Source organism: Leopardus geoffroyi, chromosome D2 (assembly GCF_018350155.1).
Source record: "Leopardus geoffroyi isolate Oge1 chromosome D2, O.geoffroyi_Oge1_pat1.0, whole genome shotgun sequence".
Lineage (NCBI taxonomy): Eukaryota > Metazoa > Chordata > Mammalia > Carnivora > Felidae > Leopardus > Leopardus geoffroyi.
This window is the reverse complement of record NC_059334.1, coordinates 30,818,525-30,831,776: the sequence shown is the minus strand read 5'-3', so window position 1 is coordinate 30,831,776 and position 13,252 is coordinate 30,818,525. Positions and strand designations below refer to the sequence as shown.

At 46.3% G+C, this 13,252-nt stretch overlaps 1 protein-coding gene across 1 annotated transcript in view; it reads right to left on the bottom strand.

Moving 5' to 3' along the window:
• Window positions 1-13,252, bottom strand: part of HK1 (hexokinase 1) — a 124,617-nt gene that overhangs the window by 92,903 nt on the left and 18,462 nt on the right. Inside the window, exon 2 of the mRNA XM_045437646.1 lies at window positions 6,420-6,613. The gene's annotated coding sequence lies outside the window, so the exon portion shown is untranslated. The remainder of the gene's footprint in view (window positions 1-6,419; window positions 6,614-13,252) is intronic.

Here is a 13,252-nt window from a genome sequence, read left to right as displayed (position 1 = left end):
GAATTTGGCCTCGGGTTAACATTCTAGTTCCATTCCCCCCAGTTACCTGGCAATGTCACCAGCTAGACCCCACGACCTGACCTTTATTACTCAGCTGCTTGCACTCACCAACCTTTGTCCTACAGGTTTTCTTAAAGCTCTTTCTGGCTTATCTTTTAACTCAGGCAAGAGACTTGCAGCCATAGCATCCCCGCTAGAAACTGAAATTACCCCCCAAGCGATAAAGGCTGCCCTGAAGGAGACCTTACACCAGTTTGGACTCCCACCTGCGACAGATGGACCATGCTGCAACCCGTGCAGTGACCAAAAGTCAACTTTACCTCATTATGATACTAAAATCTCCGGCCACGGGGGAGCACGAGCCTCATTTACAGAACATACAGTGTATGTGTAGGCATGTTTCCTTAAGGCACATGTGTGACCTTATGCCCGCCCGCCTCTACATCCCACGACAAGTCTCCCTTTCTAAATATTCATCCTCACCCTAAATTAAAAAAACAACAACATCCACCCTTGCTTGGAGAGTCACAGCTTTGGAAGTTATCCTCCGTGGTTTCTTTATTTGCTGCAAATAAAGTTTCTTTTGTGTGACAACTGTCCCTGTAGCTTCTATCTGTGACTCACCAAGGGGCAAACTCATGCTAGTTCCGTTACAACAAGGATAGAATGTCACATATGTTTCTCAGTAACATTTCTTTTTCTCCCCTTTTTTTTTTTAAAGTTTATTTATGTATTTTAAGAGAGAGAACAGGGGAGCAGCAGAGAGAGAATCCCAAACAGGCTCCGCACAGAGCCTGATGCCGGCGCTCAAACTAACAAACCATGAGATCATGACCTGAGCCAAAACCAAGAGCTAGGTGCTTAACCGACTAAGCCACCCAGGCGCCCCCTCTAAGTAACATTTCTTGTGATAAGGATGATCCCTTGTTGCTAGGTTGCTCCTGGGTTGGGAGAACTGTAAATACTAGATGGGATCCCATAGCGCAGGCTTCCCTGAGTGAGATGACTCTTGTTCTGTCCCATACAGAGACTCTGGAAAATGTCCCTATGGGGTTGTAACAAGAGAATTTGGCTGCTGCCAGGCAGAAGGCTTTTTTTTTTTAAGCCAGGAGGAGTCCTGCACTTGCCCAGTGGGATCTCGTCTTCTCCCATCTGTGGACCGCTGCACACGATCCCTCAGAAAAGAAAAGGTTGGCACTGCCCTGACAGCAGCCTGTGGTTCCTGTCTTAACGGCCCGACAGGCAGAATGGGGCCAGGTGTGGCCTGTGGCAGTCTTTGAATCTGGAGGTTTAGGAGAGTCTAGAACACTTCCGATGAGCATTACAGATTAAGTCACGCAGAGAGCCTGGCATACGGTAAGTACTTAAGTGATAACTGTAAGTGCTAAATATGTGATTATTGTTCTTACTGATGTATCGTTTTATCTACACTCACCAACTCATAGTGGGCAAGAGATGATTCTAACCCTGAGAAGCCCATGGTGGGGGGAGGTATCAGACTGCCAGATATAGCCCCATGACGAAACATGAGAAAACACCTTTCTGTAACTCCAAAAGGAGAAAGTATACAAATGTCCATATGATGAGGGAGCATCAGGCAAGTTGAGGGCTAAGCACAAGTAGCACCCCACCCCCACCCCAGGTGGGACGTGTGATATTCCTCGGGCACTTCAAGCTCCCAAGAGCAAAGGAAAGGACAGAAAACAAATGGTTAAACTGGGAAGTGTCTCCATCAGTTTACAAGTGTCTTAGAACGACTACCAAAAAAAGGGCAAGCTTATCAAGAGCCTAAAGTCCAGGAAGTCCCCACTGTCTTAACGTTAATGCTTTGCTAGAGGGAAAAACAACCTTAGCCTGACAACAGCTAGGCCTCCAGTAATCTGTGAGAAACTTCCTCTGGACTTTACCTCCCCCAACTCCGTAGTATATAACCAGCCCCTCTTTGCAACCGGGGGCAGCTCTTTCTGCCCAAGGGTCCCATCCCCGTGCTTTAATATAAAATCACATTTTTGCACCAAAGACGTCTCAAGAATTCTTTCTTGGCCTTCAGCTCCAGATCTCACCACCACTCCGAAACAGGGGGAAGAGTGGGGAACTCTATTTTGAACTACGTGTATTTGGGAATCCAAGAAGACTTCTCAGAGTAAGAAACCAGCCTTTGGCCCATGGCATAGGATCGTGGGTTGGATGATTGGAAGGTAAGACTGGAGCTTACCTTCTTCCCCTCCTCACTGTACACATGGTAGATCACTGCAACCATGGGCATGCCTCTCTCTATCCATGCCCCTGGGTAGTTCTCATCCACAAACACCTGACCTTGAGCCAATGACTTGCTTTGACCAACTGGACAATGTGCCGCAAGAAACAAAAATTGAAAAATGCTTACACATGAGGGGCTTACTCTCTCTTGTTGCTCTCGGGACCCCTGCCACTGCTGCCATGGGAAGAAGCCCCGGCTAACCCTACTGGGTGATGGGAGGCACCGGGAGGTAGAAACTGCCATCCCAGCTGGGTATCTTAGGCCAGCCAGCCCCCAGCCAACCAGGAAGCCCACTAAGATGCAAGAGTGAGCCCATTCCAGGCCAGCCACACCTAGCTCAGATCTGCAGAGCCACAGGGATACTGTGATTTATTATAAGAAATTGATACTTGGTCTTTGTCCCTATTCCTGGCACACAGCTCCTAAAACCCTTGGAATCTCCTAAATTTTAACAGCCAATGAAAGAATCTTGTGTTATAATAGTCTATCTTTTGTCCTCAAATAGCTCCAGTTCTGAAATAGGTCCAGTGATAAAGGTGAAAGGAGTGTCTTGTTATTCCTAACAAGCCACTTTCAATAACAATGAATTTATGTTAATGAGGATGGGGCTGGTTGCCTGGGGAACCAACCCGGTGACTCCATTGGAACCTGCAGCCCACCTTTCTCCAAGGAAGGGGCAGGGTCTGGGAGGATAAATCCACTTTTTGCCTTACAGGGGCATAGGCGACATCCGGGTCAGGCTGTAACCTCTGTAGTACTCGGCCAATGAGGAACCAGGGGGACGGACTTGCATGCTAGGAGATAAGTTGTCTGCTGTACTGCTGTAACTGCCCCGAGTGTGCCTGCCCATCAGACACCTGCTTTTGCAAGAACATTGATTAAAGTCTTGCTTCACCGGGCTCTGGGTCTCCGAATTCCTCCTCTGGTTGGGTCAATGGGCTTATTTCTAACAACTGAGGCCAACACCCGGAAGATGGTGGACCAATGTCTCAAAGACCACCTAGAAAGTACTGAAAATACTTCTAGGTTTATCTAAGGAAAATGTGGGACAAAGGTCAGTAGGTACATGTAGGTTGGCAGTAAAGGTCAGGTCGATCATTGCTTCGGGGTCAACCACACAGAGTCCTACTGGCTCAGGGCAGCATGAGGGGGTCATTTTAGCTCCAATCACTTGGGATGCTTTGCCCCCAGGGTCTTCCGCCTGAGTTAAGAGATAAGCTTGAAAGAAGAATTTAAGCATTAGAAAGTACAGACTAAGGTCAAAATGGAGGTGTTGACGTCCTCTTTTATCTCCAGGTAGATGGTGTCAGGATTGAGTTAAACCATAGGACGGTCTATAATTCTGGTGTTGCAGACTTGTTGAGATTGGGAAGAAACCCCACACGTTGGTAACCAGAATGGTTCAGTGTGAGCAGTGAGGAGACACACAAGTGGAGTGTTCCCTCCTTTACAACCACCCAGCTGAACTCAACCCAAATTGCTGAAACAGAATCGTGAGCCTATTCTTTCAAGCCACTGAGTCTGGGGGTGGTTTTTTACGTGGCACCGGACAACTGAGCCCCAGGGAGTTGGTCCCTGCCCTTAGGAAGCACTGGAAGAGTGAAGGAAGGAGGTGTCTCTGGCCCAGGGTCCACCACCTGTTCCCTCAGTGGGTCTCAGGGAAGATGCTTAACCTTTCCAAGCCTCAGCATGTCACTGGAAAACTGCTCTCCTGTCTCACTCGCTGGGTCGTTGTGAGGATCACATGTAGCTATGCGGGGGCGCCTGGGTGGCTTAGTTGGTTAAGGTCCAACTTCGGCTCAGGGCATGATTTGACGGTTCATGGATTCAAACCCTGCATCAGGCTCTTTGCTGTCCACACAGAGCCCACTTGGATCTTCTGTCTCCCTCTCTCTCTGCCCCTCCCTGCTCGCCCTCTTTCCTCCCACCCCCCCTCCCGTCTTAAAAAACAAAAGATTAAATAAATAATAAACACATATAGCTACACAGATCCCTCAAGGGAGCATGGCTTGAGTGGAAGCTGGAAGAAACTTTGTCGCCCAGTAACTATTAATAATGCCACAAGAAGAAAGCGTGGCATCACAGAGTACTAACTGCATCACACTTCTTGCCCATTTTCCCATGTGATCCTGGCTCACCATTACAAGGGGGATAATAAGATCCTAATTTAGGGATGAGGATGCTGACACTCAGAGAGGTGCTGTCATTTTCTCAAAATTGCACAGCAGAGCCTGGGGAGACAAGCATGGGCACAGATCCTCCAGACTCCAGAGCCCTCTTCCCACCCCACACGCCCTCGGCCTCCTGAATGCTGGAGTGGAGTGAATCCTAGGCTTCCCGGCCCCGGGCCCTCTGCAAGGAGAGCCTGCCGGAGCCAGGAGCAGAGCTGCCCATGAGCATTCAAAGCGGTTCTTCAACAAATTCCACATGCACTCTTGCCTTCTTTTCTGATACCCAGGCAACTTCCCAAATCTAGTTCAAACACTGCTCCGGGTCACCAAAGCAACCTTACTGAGAATGAAGGTTACATCTTCCCTATTAGCATTTATTTCTTAAGTTCCCATGGGTCTGTCGAAAGACAGAGAGGATTATGCTATCATCCTCTTCTTCCATGGCTTCCTATCTGCTGTTACCCAGGAGATGGGAGCGGAAAGGAAAAAGGAGCCCTCGTGACTGGCCCAGGGCACTCAGTTTGAAGGCCATTCAAAGCAGCCTTGCTTTTTGTCAAGAGTCTGCGTGGTCTAGAGTTCGTGTAGAAACGCATGGCATTTCCAGTGGCCCGCCACGGTTCCATGGGAGCCGGCCTTCCCCTATCACCCCATTACCCTGGGACCCCATCAGTCTTCTCCGAGACTTGCACAGATTCCTCTAGAACTCCCTTCTCAGATTCTAAAGCATCTGTGCAAACGAAGTGTTGCCTTTCCCAAACAGCAGGCCTAGGCACCTTCATAACACACTTTCAAAACAGTTGCTTCATTTGTTGTATCATTTACCTGAATTTAGGAGTCTTGATATCCCAGCCTTTTAATAACAGAAAACTCCACGATTCATTTGTGTCTCCTAATGGCAGGATTCCTTCTTCATTTCCAGCTGTGGTTAGCCTTGTTTCTTTATATCGTTTTAGCCTTGTCTTTAGACACCGTGAACCCCCGAATCAATTGACTTCCCATCTTTCTTGTAAGCGACCCACGTAGAGGTAATCATAGCTAGCATTTGTGGAGTGTATTATTTGTCAGGCGCTGCTACAAATAACTCAAGGCATTAAATTGCAAGAACCCCTCAGAAGTAATATTATTCTATGTTATACATTTTATTTTATTTTTTTAATTTTAGAGAGAAAGAGAGACCACACTTGTGCACAAGTGCAAGAAGGGCAGAGGCAGAGAGAGAGAGAGAAAGAGAGAGACAGAGAGTGAATCCCAAGTAGGCTCCATGCTCAGTGAGGAGCCCGACCCAGGGCTCGATCCCAGGACCCCAGGATCATAAGGTGAGCCGAAATCTAGACTCAGGCGCTCAACCAGCTGAGCCACCCAGGTGCCCCTATCCTATTTTATAGATGAGGACACTGAGGCTCATCGAGGTTGAGGAACTTCCCAACCTCATATAGTGGGTCAGTAGCAAAGTTAAGCTTGGAGATCAGGCTGGCTGCAGCTCTCGGCTATTCTATTACAGCCTCCCTTAAGTATGTGGCATCAGTTTAGACACCGAGGTCAACAGAGAGGAGCAAGTGAGACTCAGGGGAGAGCGGCCCTTTACAGTTTACCAAGCCATGAGCAATAAAAGCATTTGCCTTAAAAACAAAACAAAACAAAACAAAACAAAACAAAAACACTGTAGATGACATTAGCCCCAGTACATCAAACAAAAAGACCTAACCGTAGTAAGTTTTGGTCCAGTTACAAATCACGGTGTAACCTCGGGAAACTGTTTGTCCCTCTCTGGGCCTGTGTAACCTTGGGAAAGTGTCCCTCTCTGGGCCTCAGCAGTAGAATAAGTGGGTCTCAACTCCAGGATCTACCCTTTGAGATCATGAGACTGGAGTATTCTTTTATTCGTCTTACTTACAGAGAAGGACAGGAAGGGAGGTCCTGCAAAGGGCCAGGGAGGGTCTAGCTCAGGGAGGAGTGAGACCACACAGCATGGCCACCCGCTCACTTGCCTTGAGATGGCTTGAGACACCTCTGCTCCCTCTTCACGCGGTCTCACTCTCATTTTCCAAAAGGACAACATATGCTGTTTGGCAAACCCAACTGTAGATTCTTGGCACAAAGCAGTTGTGGGTGTGTGCTTAGCTCTTTTCTTCCTCGGGAACAATGCTCTGGGCAACAGCTCTTTAGTTGGTTAGTTGGAGTCCTGAGAACAGAAAGGGACAAAAGATGCATTTGTCATAATATCAAGAGCCACCAAAGGACTGGAAGGGGTAGAGTGTGGCCTTGTGTCCAATGAAGAGGGTGCTCCAGTGGTCTTGTGGGCAGGGGTTGGGGCATTTGGTGCCCTAGACATTCAGAGGATGCTTTCTGGTTATGAAGTTCGTTATCCTGCTCATAGGAACCTCACAAAAACCTTGGGTGAGGCGGACAGGAATGGGGACAACAGTGAAGAGGACGGTGGTGACGGTGATGAAAGGGCAGCCCGGGTGCACTGAGCCCTCCCGTGTGCCAGGCATTGTGCTAAAGATTTCCCATGCATTGACTCTGGAAGCTTCCCCAAAATGCCAAAATGCCAGGAAGCAGAAACCACTTCTTATGCCCAGAGAAGCCGAAGCTTACCGAAGCTAAGTCAGGTGCTCAAAGAAATGCAGCGGTATGTACATGAAAATGTAGCAGAACTGGGTTTTTAACTCAGATCTCTCCCACCCTGGGGCTCTAACTCTTTATTTTATGGGTGCAATAGCTGAGGCTTAGAGCTAGCAAGTAGCTCAGAGCTAGAAAAATCAACTCAACTTTTAAAATCTGAAGAGAGGGGCGCCTGGGTGACTCAGTTGGTTAAGCATCCGACTTCAGCTCAGGCCATGATCTCATGGTTCGTGAGTTCAAGCCCCACATCGGCTTTTCTGCTGTCAGCACAGAGCCTGCTTCAGATCCTCTGTCTCCCTCTCTCTCTGCCCCTCCTCCACTCATGCTTTCAATCTCTCTCAAAAATAAACACTTAAAAGAGTTGTTAAGTGTCAGCTTTTTTTTTTTTAATGTTTATTTATTCTTGAGAAAGAGAGAGAGCATGAGCAGGGGAGGGGCAGAGAGAGAGAGGGAGACAGAGAATCCTAAGCAGGCTCCACACTGTCAGCACAGAGCCCAGTCTGGGGCTTGAACTCATGAACCATGAGATCATGACCTGAGCTGAAATCAAGACTTGGACGCTTAAATGACTGAGCCACCCAGATGCCCCTAATTTTTTTTAAACTTTTTTTAAAATTTTTTAAAGTTAATCTATTTTTTAAAGAGACAGAGACAGAGAGCAAGGAAGGGAGAGAGAAAGAGGGAGACACAGAATCTGAAGCAGGCTCCAGGCTCTGAGCTGTCAACACAGAGCCCAATGCAGGGCTCAAACTCACAAACCATGAGATCATGACCTGAGCCGAAGGCAGATGTTCAATTGACTGAGCCACCCAGGCACCCCCTTTTTTTTAATCTTTATTTTTGAGAGAGAGACAGAGACAGAGACAGAGTATGAGTGGGGGTGGGGCAGAGAGAGAGAAGGAGACACAGAAACCAAAGCAGGCTCCAGGCTCTGAGCTGTCAGCACAGAGCCTGACACAAGGCTCAAACCACGAGATCATGACTTGAGCTGAAGTAGGACACTGAACCAACTGAGTCACCCAGGTGCCCCGTAAAATAAATAAACATTTTTAAAAAATTGATTAAAAATAAAATCTGCAGAGAGGTGAAATACTCAGATTGGTGGGGAAAACAGAGAAGACAAATGTCTGACTGGTGCCAGGCAGAGCTGGGGCAGACCTGAGCCAAAAATCCTCGTGAATGTCACCTCCTTCCTTCCTCTTCCCTTCAGGAGGCACTTTTTTGGGAACAAAATCCCCTGTTCTTTCATTCTTTTCCATAATCCTGGGGATGACCCACCACTCTTCCCCCATCCAGCTGCCTTACCTCTTTTCTACCTTTTTTTAAAGATTTCTTTAACTTTTTTTTTTAATGTTTTTTTATTTTTTTGAGAGACAGACAGACAGAACATGAGCAGGGGAGGGGGAGAGAAAGAGGGAGACACAGAATCCATCTGAAGCAGGCTCCGGGTTCTAAGCTGTCAGCACAGAGCCCGACATGGGGCTCGAACTCACCAACCATGAGATCATGACCTGAGCTGAAGTCGGACGCTTAAGTGACTGAGCCACTCAGGTGCCCCTCTTTCCTACTTTTCTTCAATCCTACCTTCATAGAGCTTTCTTTATAGTCTCTTGGGGAAAGAGATGTTAATTAAGAAATCACATGAATTATCATTACAAATTGTGACTTGTGTCTGGTTACTATCATGGGGAAGTATAGTGAGCCACAACGTCTAATCTGGGGACTCATGGGAGGCTTCCCAGAGGAAGTGACTTTGGATCTGAGACACGCTTGTCTGGGTCAGGGTTTTCTTTCAAGCCAGTGGGGCAGGGACAAGTGATCCTTAATGAAAGAGGAGGAGAATGTGGTGGAGGAGGAAGATGTGCCCTGAAATTTATTAACTCAGCCGTTGCAGATTTGGGGCTTACTGAGAGTAGGCTGGCTGAGGTCTCTACCCTCCAGGGCAGTGGTTCTCCAAGTGTGTTGCACAAGTGGCAACAGCTAACAATGTACATCCTGAGGCCCTGCCACAGACCTATCAAACTGAAAACTTTGGGGATGAAGCCAACAATCTGTGTTTAATAAGCCCTCTTGACCATTCCACAACCTGCTCAAGTTGAGAGCCACGTTCTCGATGTCTACAGTCAAGTGCATTCATTCACTCAAAGTATAATAAACCCTGCTTCTCTTCCACTCTCTAGGCTCTCCACATGCTCTTCCTGAAAGAGGAACTCATAGATGATATTTTGAGAGAATGCCTGATAGGAGTTTATAGCTGTAGAGAGAAATGTGACCAGTTGTTTGATGGGGTTGCAAGTGGGGATAAAATACAAGGATTTTAGCAATTCAGAGGTTAATTTCCCAGGGGATAAGACTCCAAGGGGTGAAAGCATATTCTATGAGAGCTGGAAAGAAACTAGTACATCATGTTCCCCACCCCCATGCAAAAGAAGATGTCACCCTTTATTATTGTTTTTTATGTTTAAATTATGTTTTATTATGTTTATTATGTTTTTATTATGTTTTAATTATGTTTATTACATTTAAACATAATTAAATTATTTTAACTAAATTAAACATAATTAAATTAATTTTAATTAAATTAAAACCAATAAGTTTATTTATTTTGAGAGGGAAAGAGACAGAGTGAGTGGGGAGGGGCAGGGAGAGAGAGAGAATCCCAAGCAGGTTCCCTGCTGCCAGCACAGCACCCAATGTGAGGCTTGAACTCCCAAAACTGTGAGATCATGACCTGAGCCGAAACCAAGAGTTGGATGTTTAGCCCACTGAGCCACCCAGACATCCCAGTACCTCACCCTTTAAAGCAGCCTTTTCCATGGTTGGCTGGTGGTATCTGAGATGAAACCTGCCTCCCCCTGACTTCCTTCTACCGGCCTTAGTTCTCTAGACTCTTACAGAAAATCTTTTCCTCCTGCCCCACAACCTTCCAAGGGTGACAGTCATGCTAATCTGTGATCCTTAGTAAAGAAAGACACAATCACTGACCAACCAAATAGAAGACCCCAAACTTCTAAATGCTTTTATTGAAGCAAAAGTGAACATGATAGAAACTTCAAGTACATATGCCCTTCAGCTGGGCCAGCTAACACGAGAGGGTGGCTGTGCAGACTGGCCCACTTTCTGAAGAATGTTAAATAAAGGTCACAGGATCTAATTCCTAACCCTGGCCCAAGCCTCCGATGCTCCCCAGCTCACTGACACCTCTCCCGTGTGGTTTTTCTGAAGCCCTGCATTCATGACTTGGACCGTATATTTAAATTGCCAGTGCTTATGTGTATTAACTACTTCACAGCCAGGATCTACTTAGTTTCTGGAGGAAACAGTCCTCAGAACATGTTTCTTGTGTCATTCTGAGGTTCCTCGTCACATCCAACCAATTGTCCGTTCATTCACACATTCATTTAACCATCCTGCACATTCAATGCCGGTCTCCTTGCAGTTGGGCACTGTCCAATTTCTTCTCCAAATTGAGAAACCGAAGCCTAGACAAGTCCTGCTCCAAAGACTATGCTAACAAAAGAGCCAACTTTGAGAAGACAAACTTTGGCAGAGTATAACAACGCAACTTAAATTCTCCTTCAAACTTGTACTCTCACTCTCTCCCAACAGCCTGGGAAGAAGGCAGAGAGATGATTAGTACATCTCAGACAGAGCCAGAGTGAGGCCCAGGAGAAAATACAACACAGGGGACCTGCCTTTCAGCCTGGTGTTCCCACCACCGGTCAGTACCTGCCAGGCTTGGGAAGGCTCTCAGGGACACCACTATCTGGAGATGACGTCAGCCCTTAAGTGATGACAGGGAACTTATCATTAACCAAAGCAAAACCTCAGAAGAAACTTACTATGAAATGGGCCTCCCTCTGACATTTCTTGAATAAAGACGGTCTTTGGAGAGTCACACCGAGATAAATTCTCACTCCTCTGGGTCTGGAATCACAGCTTCTCTATGCTCTCTATGATGTCGGGCAAAAATGTGACCGCAAGCTCTTAAACTTGCTTTCCACCAAAGGCTGGAGAGAGAGCTCATCTGCCCACCACCTCGTAACAACTGGAGCCAAATCTCTGTTTCATTTTTACCAAGAAAAAGACTCCATCCTACCACAACAGTCCTTTGAATTCAAGCCTCTTCACAGAGGAAGCAAAAGACTTCCTAATCTCAAGCAAAAAAAATGCCAGCTATGTGCTCCCACAGGGTTTCAGTGCCCTGCAGGCGCAGGGCACCAGGGCTATCACAATAACCTCCCAGCTGATCTACAATTCAATTCTCTTTTGTATAAAACTCCAGACACTGTTGCAGTTCAGATCCCAAACTTCAGTCCCAGGACAGTCCACTCTGTCCTCTCTACCAGAAGCATCTCCTGATTCAGAAATCTAGACAGACTAGGATCTGGGGCCCAGAGACGACCACATACATAGCTCTAACTCTTTCAGAGGAAAGATGAATTCCCAGTCTGACCCAGTAAGTGCTGCCTTCTGTGTACCAGGCACAGGGGAGAAAGGATGTGGGTGAGCGGTGAGGGATGGGAGCAGAGTAGAAGTAGGAAGCCCTCAAACACACATATACCCAAGAAAAATGAGCCAGGCAGCCATCGTGTCAGTAGTGAGGGTTTTATAGTAAGTGCTTTGGGTGTCAGAGGAAATGGATTTGACCGGGGACATTGGCTAACCTGCCAGTTTCCCAGAGAAATGTCAATCTCCTTCCCTCTGGCCCCTCAGGCCTAATCCCACCATCAGATTTATTTTTGCATCCGGCCCTGTCCTCTGTCCCTCCACAGTTGACTATAAAATATACTGTGCTTTTATCAGCACCAGGGTACTGGTGAATAGTATGTCATTTAGGCCTATAAGGAGCTGTAAAAAAGAAAAAAGAAAAAGAAAAGAAAAGAAAAAAAAAAAAAGAAAAGAAAAAATGAACATAAATCGTAACGGTTATCCATGATGTATTGTTAAGTCAAAAAAGTTAGATGCAGAGTAATGTGTAGAGTAGAATCCCATTTTTCTTACCACTGCCACAAAGAAAAACAAGCATACCCACGTGTATCAACTGCACCATGGGACATGTCTGATTGGGTAGGCGAAAAATGGTGAAGGTTAGAGAGAAGTGTTATAAAATCTACTCCTGCCTCTCCCTGCATATAACCTGAGATAATCGCTTCCTGTTCCTTCACTAGGGGCAGGAATGTCTCAGACCCCAGTATAGGGGCCCATGGAGTAAGACCAAGGCATAAATCCTGCTTGAGTAAAAAGCCAGAAAAGCAAATGAGGCTTGACTAGCCTCAGGTATTATTCACTCACCCTCAAAGGCTGGTAGATGATAACCCAGTGAGATATTCCCTCCCAGCACCACTTCTGCATAACAGACTAAAGGTCAGTCCCTAAAACCTCACCAAGGGAAATACTTGGGCTAACAGGAACGTTGAACAGTGGATTTGGGGGCTCAGGATTCTACATTCTAGAGCTCTGCCTCTCCCTTCTCCATGAATTCACTGGGACTGACTCAGAGCAGGCTCTAGCCTCAGGGTTGAACCCAACACACATTCCAAGACAGAGAAGTGGATAACCCTTAAGTGACGAAATTCACCATGCAACTACCTAGATATCTGAGGACCAGAATGACCTGCAAAGAACAACGACAAACTAGGAACAGATACCATTTGAAGCAGAAATAGAACAGGCAGACCAAGAAGGTAAAATAAGTAAGGATGATGGAGATACTTAATGAGATAAAGAACAGCATGAGGGGCGCCTGGGTGGCGCAGTCGGTTAAGCGTCCGACTTCAGCCAGGTCACTATCTCACGGTCCGTGAGTTCGAGCCCCGCATCAGGCTCTGGACTGATGGCTCAGAGCCTGGAGCCTGTTTCCGATTCTGTGTCTCCCTCTCTCTCTGCCCTCCCCCGTTCATGCTCTGTCTCTCTCTGTCCCCAAAATAAATAAACGTTGAAAAAAAAATTAAAAAAAAAAAAGAACAGCATGAAATAAGATATGAAAGTATTTTAAAAAAAGATATGAAATTATTTAAAATATAGAGGCATTGTATATGAAAAACATAATGTAGAGTTGAAAAACAACATAATGCAAAATTAGGCATATATACATACACACATGTATATACAAGTGTGTGCATATATATTTGGTATATTACATATACATTTAGGACACCTAAAGCATAAGCCATGAAAGAAAAAAGTAATAAAT